Raw genomic sequence first — 14,029 nt, 5'->3', positions numbered from 1 at the left:
AGAATTTGTTGTGGCTAATATTTTTCCCTCTTATGAAATCACCCATCCCCAATTCCCACAGTACTATTCTACTTGTGGCAGGCCAAAGTCTCCAACTCAAAATGATGGCTTCGACCTGACAGGGAGAAGGCTGGGCTATCTATGAACATATACAAAATCAGGAACAAAGCGAAAAGTGAAGAGATCTTAACAGAGGAAAACGTGATTAGAAAAATGTTCAATTGAAGTTGGAATTTTATGCTATAAAATAAAAACATATTACAAAAAAAGAAAAGAATTTGGCTGCCTTTCATTTATAATATTATATGCACATTAGATTTCATGCTGCCTGAATATTAGAAAGATGGTCAATTCCCATTACTAATTTCCAATTCTTTCAATAATGTATTATTTTGTTTACATGGAAACAAAGATTGCTGGAATGGATAGTCGTCTTCATCCTATTGTCTTTCAACGGATGAAGATTTCAAATTTCCAGGTGAGCAGATTAGGGAAGTCTAGGCTTATCTTTGAACATATACAAAATCAGAAACAAATTGCAGGTATCACAGTCCCAACCCTACTTTCTTCAATAAAAATGACAAACCTTTGTAGTTATATCTTATGTGAATAAATTATTATGTCTCCTTGCCACTTCTAGTTTTGTTAGGCAATGAGAAACTTAAGGGGTCTTTCTTTATAGACCATCAAATGGCACTTCAATTTCTTAAAAAATATAAGCACAACCAAATTATTCTTGGAATTGTATTTATTTTTAAATGTAGCTTGCAAAATATAGAGAGGAAATAGATGGACGGTTTTCAGAGTTGTCAAAAAATATAATCACATAGGGTGATATCTACACTAACACAGTATTTTCAGAGCGGTGAGTCAAGCATGATCCATCCACCAATCTTCTAAGAACCAACAGATAAGGCTGTTACCAAAACCAGGCTGTTTAGAAAACATTTGCTAGCTTCAATGCAAAGATATGGTATAAATAATATACTTGAACATTTTCTCATTTTTCTGTATAAGGCCAATAAAATAGTTCAGAATCCAGAAAATTACTTCAGTCATGCATTAGTCAGAACATATCACTTTTCTTGAGCATGCCCAGTTTGTTATGAACTCCTTTGAAATGATCTGATGAGCAGCATACAGAGTTACAAAGCATAACACTTAAGAGAATATGGAATCCCTTAATTCAGAAAATATTTTGCCTATAAATGCAAACATTCAATTATCTGTAGTTAGAGGAAAGCACTTTCTTTCACTCTTAGTCTCATATCACAAGAATGGGAATACTACAGTATAATATGCTGTTTATAATTTAAAAAACTCCAAGTCATGCTAAACATTAAACGTCCTATTCTCTGAACTGTCATCATAATAAAAATATATTATGATGCCATTTCATTCTGCTGCAGAATAATTTTTGCTGATTTTTTATTCATTCAGCCTGCAATCTCTTTCTCTCCCTCCCTCTCTCCCCCCTCTCTTTCTCTCTCTCTCTGATTATGGTGGCAATTATGATACATACAAGCATATTCACACAAGATGATGAACTATGGTTTGTTTAATTTCATTTGGTTGATACTAATCCATAAATCACAGTTTGCAAATCATACTAGCTAGGTTCACACATATTAGCATATATACAAACTTAGCCACAAACTGATATACAGTTGGAATTATTAAAAACTGAATACATGCAAAAGAGATAGTAGACTCCATATTAGTCTCTAATACCCTGCAGCCTTGCTTATAGTTATTTCAGCACTTCCAATTCATTTATCTTTCTTTTGTATTGGCATTTCATTTTTCTCCCAAGAAATTCAGGAATATATGAGTCCATTTAATAGATTTTCTTGATAGAGGCTTAAGAATATTACGAGAAACTGATCACTAGACTTCACAAATTCAGCTACACAATGTATAAATAAATGAATATAGTGGTCAATAGTACGATCGATGGGACCATTCAAGAGGTCACCAAAAGGGTGAGGATCAAAAGGATCAAAAGATAAATGATGGTTTATATTAGGGTTTATTTTGGGGGGTAGGGTTTATATTAAGCCCACATGTAAAAATCAGACTAGGGTTATTTTGGGATAGGTCTTATTTTGGGAAAAACATAGTAGTATTATTAGTTAATAGTTAAATCACCAACTATTAAATTATATTCATATAATCAATAAACAATCAGAAACTTCATGAAGGAGTCAATCAGATGAAAAGTTGGAGGAATCCTGGCTTAAATGGCGTGCAGCTTAGTCTAATGTGTAACTACTCCAAGCAAATTTTGTAACCGAGTAACACTCTAAATTCAAGGTGTCTTGATTCCATTTTCATCTCACAATCCACTATTTTCATGGTGAAAATTTAGAAAACCTTTACGTGTAACACAATTGAAACAGAATTATTGAGAAGCTGTTCCTCCCCTTACCGCAGAAGAATTGCCTATCATATAGCTAGTTTCAATGTTTTGTTTAGTTACTTATTGTTTATTAAATTTATATTTTTAAAATTATTAAAATAATAAATCCATTTTATTTTGACGATACATATTTTCATACTAAGGAGATAGCAAATTTTTCAGGTTGTGGAAACTGCTAGTAAAAATATAAATTTACACAATATTTTCATATTCTCTGAACCCTTAATCAAAGGGCAAATTGGACATGTTTGAAGTTTTTCTTTGTTCTTATTCTGCTTCAAAGTGTAGACTTCTTTTTCTTTTCTTTCTGAAATACTACAAAGCTACGAACAGAGAGATGATTCTGGCTTCTAGAAAAGATGTAAAAGGTTCAGTAATATCTTTCCATTCTTATCATCAGTTCTTCCTATCCATATCCTTTTATTTGCTATGTTCATTTAAATTACAGCATAGCTGTGTTATCATAGTTGCCTGCGGCTAATGCTATTAAAACAGATATGAATTGAATTTTGCTGTAGAATATCTTGATGCATTATGTGCAAGTAAAGTAATAACTGAAAACAGATTGTATCAGTATTGTTTGGGAGAATTATGCATCCTGCCCATAAAAGTTGTCAATGAAACATGATTTCTATGCTAAACAAGAGCTGCTGAGAATTAAAACCTAGTATTTAAAGCTGGAAATTATTCTACATAGCTAAACAACAGTAGATTGCTGAAGAATATTATCTGCAAAAACTTTGAAGACATCACAATGTGGGGAAAACTATACTGAAATGTCTTTACAAACAATGGAAAGCAAAGCAAGCTGGGAGTTGGATAGAGGCACACAAATTGAAAAAGCAACATTCTCGATGAATTAAAATTTTCAAACAGTAAGATTAAGGCTGTGCAAAAGTCTTTGAAAGCAGGCTTCTCAATGAACATAGGCAAACATCTCTTGTAAAACAACCAAAGTCATTTAAAAGCTTTGCAACTTCCCTGAAAAGTTGCTCTTGGAAGTGAACAATGAGGTTTGGGGTGGAGAATTGGAGAAGGTTCAGGCAGTGATGCTTGTATTCTTCACAAAGGCTCACCACAAAGCAATCAGGGGATTGTAATAGAGGCATTTTTGCAGGGGTGAACTAATTAACACATGTAGTGTGACAAAACACAATTGCGAGGATGGTTTACACTCCTTGGAAACTCATTACCTGGTGATGACATATATCAGCAACAGGGCCTGATGTTAATAGCTTTCCTGGCACAAATTTATGGATATCCATTCAGAACTAAATCTAACAAAGCTCAGTGGGGTTTAGTGCCAGGTAAAGATCCCCTGCATAACTTTTATTAACTGATCAAATAATCTAGTGCTTATGGTCAGGGAAATGCAATTTTTTTAAAAATACTAAAGAATTATTTTTTAAAAAGCATCACGAGGACTGAATTGCAATGATTTGGCACAACAGCATTTCGAAAGTGATATGCAGGGAAAACTACTAATTTTGTGGCTGACACTTCCTCACTCTTGGCTTAAGCACAGTTGCATATTTTGATGCGCACCAAGTTATTTAACAGCAAACTGTAGCTGTTGATTTCGGCTGTCATTCCATTTCCCAATGAACTATTATTTTATTACTATAAACCATGAGTGACTTATTGCTCAGAGCAAAACAGCTGCTTCTGTTTACCCATAAAGATATTAAGTTATCCTTGCCTCATACATCATTTTCTACAAATGCTGAGAACAGGAGGAAGACGTAGCCTTTTCTCCAGTTTTAACAAGTTGCCTATTTAAAGTACCTGATAAAGATAGCCATTAGTAGCTGTCAAATTATCTGCAGTACAGGCACTGGTGGAACAACAGTGGTGATTACAGGAACAGCGAATAATTCATGTGTCGTCTACAAGAAGAATGAAGCTGGAACCATGCTCATCGGGGAAGTGGAAAGCTTGACTGCTGCTGTGAATCTTCTTCAGCTAATGAGAAATAAAAATACATATCTGTGGATCTTTGCCAAAGGACTCTAGCAAACTCTGCTTGCTTGATTTTCAGTTATTCTCTCCTCCTCCTGAGGCTCAGAATACCCCAGTCAGGTGTTTTAGGAGATGCAAAAATCTGAAGGGGAGTAAGTTCCACAGTGAAATAGACTTGGGACCAGTATTCCCTCTAATTTTTAGGGGTGGATGGGCGGAAAAGTATAGTGTCTGAGCGGCAGTCCCTTCGGGACTGGGCGGCACAGAAATAATAAATAAATAAATAAATAAACAAACAAACAAACAAACAACTCACCCTGTTTTGCCTCAGAGAATTTCAAAATAAAATACTGTACTGTGTGTCTATAACAGTGAGCTCATAATAGGGCAACTCTATCAATATCAAAATGCCACTTAAATAGTTGAGCTAGTTTCAAACTAGATTTTGATTTTCTTTCTCTCTTCCTTACTCCCATTCTTTTTCTTTCTCTTTTCCTTCCTCTCTTTTTTCTATCTGTTTCTCTCTCTCTCTCTCTCTCTCTCTCTCTCTCTCTCTCTCTCTCTCTCTCTCTCTCTCTCCTTCCCTCTCACTCTTTCCCTCTCGGCTTCTGGGCAGGTTTGGAAAACTCTGAGTTGATGATTATTTTTAAGTGAGCGATTGCTCACTGCTCAGCTTAGAGGGAACTATGCTTGGGACTACATAATGTTATATACAGTCTAACCGGGTTAAAATGTGGTTTTAATTTTTTTAAACTTTCTTACAAAGGAAAAAAAAACCCGTTAGTATCGTGTGAAACTATTCCCTCTTCGTAAAGCTCTATAAATTTCTTTTCAATACATTCAAAGTTCTTGTATGTTTAAAGCTAGTAGCCGAATTGTCTTCTGTTCACCTTCTCAGTAGGCCATAAACATGTAACTTGCAGCCTACAAAACTGTCAAAGTGCACATACTTCCTGTCAGTCACAATAAAACAGGACCCAAGTGACCAAAAAACAGAATCATGAACCTATGTGACATAATAACCTGTGTGATTCATAAAGAAAAATGAACAGGAACAGCACCATATTCACAAAATATAAATTCAGAGGCTTTTCTTCAAACAGATTTTTCCTTTCAATTGGCACTATTATTGCAGGCAGTCCTTGACTTACAATAGTTTATTTGGTGATTGAAGTTACAACAGCACTGAAAAAAGTGACTTTTTTTCACGCTAATGACTGTTGCAGCAGTTCAGACGCTTGGCCATGGGCTCATATTTATGATGGGTTGCAGTATTTGGGGACATGTGACTGACAAGCAAAGTTAATCGGGAAGTTAAGTGAACAAATTCACTTAACAATCATCTTAATAGGTTAATAATAAAATTACTTTTTATATTAGATTTGTTATATTTGTCTTTTTTACTGCTGTTAGCCGCCCCGAGTCTGCGGAGAGGGGCGGCATACAAATCTAATAAACAAACAAACAAACAAACAAACAAATAAATAAATAAATAATAACTGTAGTGATTTGCTTAACAACTATGGCAAGAAAAGTTGTAAAATAGGGCCAAACTCATTTAACATATTTCTCATTAAGTAAGATAAATTTGGGGCTCCATTGTGGTCATAAATTGAGAACTAGCTCATCATGGGCCTGGATTATTCAGAACTAGGAAAATCCCTTGATCCCTGTTAGGAATTAATGACAAGGATTCTTTATTGAATTGAAGTAATTATTTGGAATTCAGTGCTTTAACATTGAGTATATAAATGAGTTCAAGCATTCTGATCTTTAAAAAGGTGGCCATCTAAATCAATCTGCCATATTTTAAGTGCTGTTGTTCAGCTCTTGAAAGGTAAACAGACTTATAAATATTACATTGTTTTAAAAAGCACCAGAATTTTCAAATGGTATTAGAATGGGATACTAATTAAAGTAAATATTTTATTAAAATCATCTAATTTATAGGATGCTGACTCCTGAAACATTCAATATTTTGGGACTAGCAGATTGGGGTAGATCAACCCACAGAGCTAACAGTGACAAGGTGAACTTGAAATTTCAGATCACGTCTGCAACACCATACCTTCGATTCAATGCTCCCGTAAGCTCAGTGCTTCCTGCTCTTCTGTTTCACCTACCAGAAACAGCAACTAACGTTTTACTCCATGAAAATAAAGGAGATTCGAAGAAACAAGGAAACCATATGGGCAAAATGACAGACCAACAGAATAGTGCGGCAAAAGGGGCATTAATTCAAGTCCAATCCTGCTCAAAGCAGCAATTCAAAATATCACATCTCAGGAGCATGGGTGTTAGGCTCTGCCTCAACATAATCAGTGGAAAAAATGGCACAACAGCTCTCCGAGCAATTAGTTTCAAAGCTGAATTGCTCTTATTATCCAGAGGTTTTTCTCTAGCCTTCAGTCCATTATGCCATGTCTTGCATTCTAGAATGTGAGAGAACCTTCTTCTATGTGACAACTTTTCATATGTATATATAGATAGACTGCCTATCCCTTTTATATCTCCAATAAATCCCAATGATTTTAATCCCCAGAAGAGCAAAGCAATTAAGTGAAATCAAAATCTGGCAATTACTGCAAGCCAGAAATGTTGGCTCAGGACATAAAAGAAGAGGAAAACAAAAGTTGAATTTCTATTTAGGACTCTCTTCCTCATCTTCTGTGACCTTCCTAGCTCATATGGGTCCCTCTCCATTACCAAAATTTTATTTTTCAGAGATGAAAAATGAATGCTGGCATAGGACAATAAACCTGGGAAGCTACTCTTTTTTCATTCTTACAGAAAGACAAAATGAGTCATATCACATACTATTTACACAACAATAAAAGTTGCAATAATAGTTCAGCAGCTAACTTGCTGCTCTTCCAAATGTGCCAGATGGTGAATCCAAAAACTTCCAATCAACATGGTTATTGTTGAGGACATCAGCTAGAATTCTGAGAGAGGCTAATAGGTTGGAGGTAGGCTCCTCTATAGTGTCAACCTATGAAATTTGGAAGTAGAGTAATCAGAAATGTATTACAGAAAGCTTTCTGAATTAAGTAGACATGAAAGGACTCGGATTATCAGACATGCTCAGGCTGAGTTCACCAGCTTTTACCTCAGATAATTATAATGTTTATATTTCTTCAAAAATGTTTTGCAAGCCAACTATTTGTTACTTATTCTCAATTATTCTCATCCATTTTTTCTTTAAACCTGCTCTAGAAGTTGTGTAAGGCATACAGAACAGTATTACATTAAAATTAATTGCCAGCATCCTGTTTGGGTAAGCAAGGTCACCTTCATATCTGTAAATTTTGTTTGAAAGAGGGAAATGAAGTAATTAACATGAATTTGGAAGATAAGTCCCAAGTAGAATATAAACAGCAATAAGATGTATGGCCAATTACATTAATTACCAATCCAAATTTCAGCCACACAACAGTTCTCCTGAGCATTTAATCTGTTATCTCATACAACTTCCTTCTTTATGTTTGCACCAGCAATTAAAACCCCAACAACAACATCAGCTAGCAGCTGGATATCTAAACTATTTGATCTTAACATACAGTAATGGAACAAAATGAAACCCATACAAAAGATTAGGAATTATTATTATTATTATTATTATTATTATTATTATTATTACTACTACTACTACTACTACTACTACTACTACTACTACTACTACTACTATGCTGGATTTCGTATTTCATCACCAGTTGGGTGCTTTCCAAGCACCTAGGACTGCGTGATGTAGCGGCGAATTATGTTTGCCGATCCCAGTAAAGCGGCCTTTTGCAATTGACAGATTGAGATTTTGTCAATTCATATGGTTTTCAAATGCTCGCTGAGATTCTTTGGCATTGTGCCCAGTGTGCCAAGTACCACTGGGATCACTTTCACTGGCTTAGGCCAGAGTCGTTGCAACTCAATTTTTAGATCTTCGTATTTCACTAATTTCTCTAGCTGCTTCTCCTCAATTCTGCTGTCCCCTGGGATTGCAATGACAATGATCCATACTTTATTTTTCTCCACAATCAGGATGTCTGGTGTGTTATGCTTCAGAATTCGGTCAGTCTGAAGATGGAAGTCCCACAGTAGGTGTTTTTTTTATTTTTATTTTTATTTTTATTATTATTATTATTATTATTATTATTATTATTATTATTCTCAAGTGAATGACTTCTTACATACTGTATATAGTATTTATAAGATTTTTCATTTCCCTTAGTATCTTCTTTAAAAAACATTAGTAGCCAATGCGATTGCCATGTAAAGCCAATTTTTTCCTGCTAAATATCTGAACCAGTGGTAGGTTGCACTTACCTGCAAACCAGTGTGCTGAGTGTGCATTCCCTTCATTTGGGTGTGTCTGAACACGTGCACACCCACATTTATTTTATTTATTAGATTAGATTTGTATGCCGCCCCTCTCTGTAGACATGCAAGTCCCTCATGCGATTTTCCTTCCACGCATGTGTCAAAGCAAAAAATATATGCTGAAATCTCACGCAGGCGAGTGTCCCCTTGCAAGATTTTGCTTCTGTGCATGCGCAGAAAGCCGAAAAATTCAAGAAAAATGATGGCACTGCCTGACAGACCAGAGCGGTCATGCGCATATTGCGCAATCTGGAGGCACCGCACTGGTAGGAAATCACCACTGGTCTGAATACACAAATACGTCCTGCAGATCCTGAGTTTAAAAAATATGGAGGTCTTCTTCCCGAGGCGTTTCTGATAGTAAGAGCAGAAGGAAAACTTCTTCCTTTCTCTGAAATGTTAAGGTCACATTTCAGGATCTGAGGGAATATAAGTAAAGCAGAAGCAACTCTGTGGTCCAAAACAAGCAAATGCACACAATCAGGAGGATTTGTGACAGCTTCAAAATCAAAGTAGGAAAAGAAGGAGGTATTATTATTATTATTATTATTATTATTATTATTATTATTATTTATTGGATTTGTATGCCGCCCCTCTCCGTAGACTCGGGGTGGCTAACAACAGTGATAAAAAACAGCATGTAACAATCCAATACTAAACAACTAAAAAACCCCTTATTATAAAAATCAAACATACATACAAACATACCATGCGTAAATTGTAGAGGCCTAGGGGGAAAGAATATCTCAGTTCCCCCATGCTTGACGGCAGAGGTGGGTTTTAAGAAGCTTACGAAAGGCAAGGAAGGTGGGGGCAATTCTAATCTCTGGGGGGAAGTTGGTTCCAAAGGGCCGGGGCCATCACAGAGAAAGCTCTTCCCCTGGGTCCCGCCAAACGACATTGTTTAGTTGACGGGACCCGGAGAAGGCCCACTCTGTGGGACCTAACTGGTCGCTGGGATTCGTGCAGCAGAAGGCAGTCCCTGAGATAATTTATTTAGCACATTTAACAATGTGATCGTCACTTCTTATTTCAAGCAGTTCTCATTGACAAATAGTAATTGGGATTAGAAACTCTGTTGTTAAGCGAAACAGTCATAAGGCAAGATATATAATCATATATCTTGTGACCATGATTTATGATGGCAGTTGTGGCACTTGTGGTTGCCATATTAAGCGAATTCCACACAGTTGCAGACCTTGAGACATGTATTCACCAAGTATTTCATCACGTGATTGCCTCCTGCTGGTTTCCCTCCTGATTCTGCATTGACTTTGCTGGCCTCCTGCTGGATTTCCCATTGACTTTGGTTGTTGGGACTTGGTTGTAAATGTCAATCATGTTACTGCATGACACTGCACTGTTGTAATTGAAAACCAGTTGCTGTTTTGCTGAACACCCACACTGTGATTGCATGGTTGCAGAGGTATTGTGTCAGTTGCAGCTATGGGGACATGTTGTGAGGACCTCTCATAAACACGTCTTGTTCAGCACTGTTGTAACTTTAAATGGCTGCTGAAAAAGTGTGTGTTAAGCACTATCTATGATAAGCTGAAAACAGAGCCAAAATTTACATTCTGGGTCAGGTCCGCAGATGCTAGGGCAAGCTATGTGGGCCAGAAGCAGTATCCAAAATTAAGTTAACCAGACATAGTACATCACCTATCTCTAATCTATAATTCATGCCTGTGTGCACAATGCCACTGGGGACTGAAAATGCACAAAATGGATGTACACTAGTGACGCATACAAATTCAAAAGCAGGATTTATATAAAATTTCAGAGACTGGATATGTTACAAGAGCTTTTCAGAAAATGAATACATGTGCAGGTGTAAGAAGAAAGAGAAATGGTTATACACTGTTTTTCCAAAAAGGATGTCTATACAGGAGCTGTGAGAAAACCTTAATAAGATTCTGTGAAAATTACCAGAACAGAAAATTACTGTAATCTTACAGTAAAACTAGTATTAGTACCAGTGGGGAAATATACTTACCTTCCCTATTGGTTCGGAAGATAAATAGAAGGCTTTGTGCATGTGCAGAGGGTTGAAAACAAGAAAATGGTGATGTACAAGAGGTTGGGCGGAGCCACATTCTGCCGCCGCTATTAGGTCTCTGAACCACTAGCAGCCACCTTTGCCAGGATGCCCAAACTGGACTGAACCGGTAGCACGTCACCCCTATTAATACTAATGGTTTCGGTTTATGTCTAGACTACCTCAAACAGCTTGCAAATCTGAAAGCACTTCCTCCCTCCCATGCCTTTACGTTCCAGAGAACTAGGGAGAGTCCCTTCTGAGATGTTTTCTCCAGCCTCATTCCTTCTTTAGATTCAGATTTCATTTATCAGACTATTGTCTGGGTTGTGGTTCTTCCTTATATTTCCCAAGCTTACTGTAAGTCCCATTACAATTGCTGATCCGCTCCTTTTCATAACACAAGGTGAAAAATTAGCAATGTTTAAAATTATTTAGAATAGAATAGAATAGAATAGAATTTTATTGGGCAAGTGTGGTTGGACACACAAGGAATTTGTCTTGGTGCATATGCTCTCAGTGTACATTAAAAATAAGCTAAGTTTGTCAAGAATCAAGAATTTTGGGAGAGTATTTTCTGAGAAAAACTGGATTTTGGCAAGATGTAGCAGTTTCTCTGGACTCCAGGAGATGAGAGTGATACTTCTTCTTAGGTGTTTATTTAATTGGAAGTCTACCACTCTGTATGAAGGACAGACAGTAGCTATGAAATGTTTCTGGGGAGTGAGAGCAGAAGGTAGTACATTCTTAATTAAAATTCTTAACTTTAAGAAATGAAAGAATGTTAAGCTTAAATGTAAGTTCATTCTTAACTTAAATCCCTAGTGGGAGTACTGCTGAGGGACTGGAAGCATGTCAAAGCTGAAGCGTCAGGCTTAGACATGATAAGTAATAAGTGGAAATGGCAAAGGAATAAAATGGGCTGCCAAAAATTACCTTTGACCAGATGGCTAGTTCTGAGTCACAGGGGGAAAAAAACATATATATTGCATATTGGGTATCCCGTCCCCCAAAATTCCTGCTGTGCTTTCATCACAATCCACAGGGGTGGATGGTGGGTGGGAGAGTGTTGTTCCTGGAAGGGATGAGTGAAGAACCCTGGGAGAATATGCCAACAATATATACTTTCATCAAAGGCCACAAAAAGCATAGAGATCACCCCAGTTTCCCAGATAAAATAAGCAGGCACCTAATATTGGACAGCAGCAATGTAGGACAATGCTAGAGACGAACAATCACTATAATAACAATAATAAATATATAATAATACATAATTTCATACTGCATAGGAGATGGCAATGGTAAACCACTCAAATGACATGACGCAATCACAAACTAGCATCTAAAGAGCCATGGTGGCACAGTGGTTAGAAGGCAATATTGAAGTCTGATTCTGCTCACTGCCAGGAGCTCAATCCTGACCGGCTTCAAGATTGACAAAGTTTCATCCTTCTGAGTTCGGCAAAATGAGGACACAGATTATCGGGGCCAATATGCAGATTCTGTAAACTACTTAGAGAAGCCTGTAAAACACTTTGAAGTGGCATATACGTCTAAGTGCTATAAACATCAGAAAACTGAAAGCAAACTGAAATTCAGGCATTTTCAGTTTGATGATGATGATGATGATGATGATGATGATAATAATAATAATAATAATAATAATAATAATAATAATAATAATTTATTAGATTTGTATGCCCCCCTCTCCGAAGACTCGGGGCAGCTCACAACAACATAAACAGTGTACAAATCCGATTGTTAAAAAATACAATTTAAAACCCTTAAAATAAATACTGTTCAGTATACTGTATAGGACATAAAAAAGAAAAAAAGAATTGTGTTGCTTTCATAATCAAAGAAAGGTATGGAAGAACAGTACTCTGCTACAGTGCAATTATTCTTGGGTTGTTGTTTTTTTTACTGCTAGACCCAGAGAGATGTGTTTACAAAGTATTTTGTCACATGTTCTGGCTTAGGTACCATTGGCTCCATAACAGCCTGTAAATAATAAGTTTATAATCATTTGTAATAATGTATTCCATTATTGAGAACCTAACAACAAGAATGAGAACAGTATTAAGTCACGCATTAGAACAGGGTGTCAAACTGCATCATCATGGCAGTGTCATGTGACATATTGTAACTTTTCCTCTTTCGCTAAACTGGGTGAGGCCTTGGTCAGCCTGTGATGCATCTGGTCTGTGAATTTGACAGCCCTGTATTAGAGTGTAACCTTTCAAAAATCTCTGATAAATCTTCCACAGCATTTTATCTATTGGACTATGAGCAAAGTATCAAATGGTGTTTTGAGTACATTTTAAAGTCACATATGGAGGAGCCTTAACTCTGACATACAGGAAGTTTGCAGTACTTGAATTTATTCCTTTCTTTTTGACCAGCAACAAGAAAGGAGATGCATAATAGCCATCATTTCCATCAGGCATTTTTTTTCTCCTCAAAAGGGAAGATGGTCTATTAATCTTCTCTTCTTCTCACTTTTACTTGAAGTAAAAGATTCTCCAATTTCTCCCCATTTTAAGATTTAAGATGTAAGCACCAAATCAATAGGTGTTGCAATTGAAAGAAAGCTTAGAACTACAACGCCTTAAACATGATCTAAGTATTGCCCACAAGATCATATGCTGCAACATCCCGCCTGTCAATGATTACTTTAGCTTCAACCCCAATAACACAAGAGCATACAACAGATTCAAGCTTAATATTAACTGCTCCAAACTTGACTGTAAAAAATATGACTTTAGTAATTGAGTTGTGGAAGCGTGGAACTCATTACCGGACTCTGTAGTGTCATCTCCTAACCGCCAACATTTTACCCTTAGACTATCCACGGTTGACCTCTCCAGATTCCTAAGAGGTCAGTAAGAGGCGTGCATAAGTACACTAGCGTACCTCCCGTCCCCTGTCCTATTGTCTCTCCTATATCTCCTATATCTCTTCTATCCCTATATCTTTTCTTCTATTCTCTCATTGATATATTTATTCCTATATTTTCTCTTCTAATATTTCTTTGATATACCGGTATTTTACTTCGAGCGTATCCTCTATAACCTTCATTGTGTATTATTGTATTTTGTACAAAATAAATAAAATAAATAAATAAATAAATTGCATGGATTGGACAGAGTCTATGGAGATCGCCCCGAGTCTACGGAGAGGGGCGGCATACAAATCCAATAAATAAATAAAATAAAGAGGGACCAATTTGTTTGTTCCTA

At 36.5% G+C, this 14,029-nt stretch overlaps 1 protein-coding gene across 3 annotated transcripts in view; it reads right to left on the bottom strand.

Moving 5' to 3' along the window:
* Positions 1–14,029, bottom strand: part of RASGEF1C (RasGEF domain family member 1C) — a 125,777-nt gene that overhangs the window by 64,293 nt on the left and 47,455 nt on the right. Inside the window, exon 2 of one of the 3 annotated variants that reach the window (XM_070739169.1) lies at positions 4,205–4,381. The exons of the other annotated variants lie outside the window; for them this stretch is intronic. The gene's annotated coding sequence lies outside the window, so the exon portion shown is untranslated. The remainder of the gene's footprint in view (positions 1–4,204; positions 4,382–14,029) is intronic. 3 annotated transcript variants of the gene reach the window in all.

Source organism: Erythrolamprus reginae, chromosome 2 (assembly GCF_031021105.1).
Source record: "Erythrolamprus reginae isolate rEryReg1 chromosome 2, rEryReg1.hap1, whole genome shotgun sequence".
In the NCBI taxonomy this organism is placed as follows: domain Eukaryota; kingdom Metazoa; phylum Chordata; class Lepidosauria; order Squamata; family Dipsadidae; genus Erythrolamprus; species Erythrolamprus reginae.
The sequence above is the reverse complement of the archived record's forward strand: the minus strand, read 5'-3'. Positions and strand labels throughout refer to the sequence as shown.